The sequence below is a fragment of the Lissotriton helveticus genome, chromosome 1_1, assembly GCF_964261635.1.
Source record: "Lissotriton helveticus chromosome 1_1, aLisHel1.1, whole genome shotgun sequence".
Taxonomy (NCBI): Eukaryota; Metazoa; Chordata; class Amphibia; order Caudata; family Salamandridae; genus Lissotriton; species Lissotriton helveticus.
The window spans coordinates 1923999359-1924001059 of NC_136057.1; positions in this window are offsets into that span (position 1 = coordinate 1923999359).

The window sequence follows — 1701 nt, forward strand, 5'->3', positions numbered from 1 at the left end:
ATCAACATGATTAAAACTGGATAAGGGAGATGAGAGACACTAATTGTTATATGTTCAAGGCAAAACATTGTACACCAAAAAGGGAAAAGTAATGTAATGTCTCAGATCTCGGTTGGTAGGAACCTAGGTGTGATTTCAAGCTGACCACAAACAGCAGGTTTGTCTCACTGGTCAGCTTATGTATTGTTAGCCTGTTCTATGACAAGGAGGTGTGCCCTCAAAGCAAGTATAGGCTCGCTGTCCATGCCCTATTTAAGTCACATAAAGTAGTGATGGCAGCAAACTGAGTTTTATGAATCATTAGTATGACAAGGCCTTTTTCTCTGGCTATACACATACTCTCATGTAAGGTTCTGCTGTTGGGTTATGTGAACCCCATACTTTGTGCTGGTATTCCATGTGTGTGTTGAGTGCACATGTATGCAGTGAGTATGTAGCATATGGTATAAAGACTCTGTGTAGTGACAGTCTGAGTGCTGCTTCTTGTGAGGTGTAATTTGAGAGCACCTGGTTTAGCCTGGTGCAAGATTGAGCACGAATACCTCTTCCCCAGACAGTGAAAGTGTATTGCCTACGGAAGGAGGGTTGAGAAAAACCATCCCTTAGAAATTCAATCAGCTTATTCACTGGCTGCTACTTCCTTTCATTTTCCTCCCACCTTTCGCACTAAATTTCCTATGCTGACACATGCACTTCAACTTGCCTACGCTGCCTACATTACTTCCCCCCCTCCTCCATCTCCGGAGTCTTCTACCATATCTGCATTACGACCCCTGTTACTTCACGGTACCAGAGCTTCTAAGATTTATGCGCTTCCTCACGCTCCATTAACACCACGTGCTAAAAATAAGACAGAAAAAGCCTGGGAAGATGATCTGGGTGTTTCCTGGCCTATAAAGTTATGGGATAAATTATGGATAAAAATACGCAAATCATCTAGAACTGCAAACATCACTCAGACACTATTTTTTGTCTATAACCGACTTTTATTGATACCACTCACTCTCAGTACAAGACATTCTGATACCTCAGATAAGTGCTGGACTTGCTCCTCACCATCTGCGGATTTACTCCACTTGCTTTTTCATTGTACCCCAGTTCACACATTTTGGGATAAAGTATGGTCTCAAATCAACACCATTTTTTCCTCAAATCACCCTTTTTCAATCTCTCACATTTTCCTATGAAGTGTTTCTCCTATCTGGAGTCATTGTACTTTTAATATGAGAATAATTGACCTCCTACTAGCAGTAGCTTTTCAGCAAATTACAAAATTTTGGAAAGACTCTACCAAATTATCTTATCAGGCATGGTGGTATGCTGTATGTTATAATCATAGATTAGACATAACATTCGTTTACCCACTGACCCTGGCTCCAAAACGGAGAGAACTATGGGATCTAATTACATCATTTTTTGATCTGAATGCTAGGCGTTCTTTGTCTCAAACTCCCTTGCAACAGGAAGTTGCTAAGCCTCCCTAACTTCCTTTTGTTTGATATATTTCTTTTCATTATTACTCATTTTTATTCTACTCTAATGTGCCTTATGTATTTAATTAATACGTATTTCATTATTTGCCAGTTATATCCGCATACTATTTTGTTCTTTTGTTTCTATCTTTATTGCTGATTTTATTATTGTATGTTTTTCTCATCATCATCATTACCTTATTTTGTATGTTTTTTATCTTATTTACCT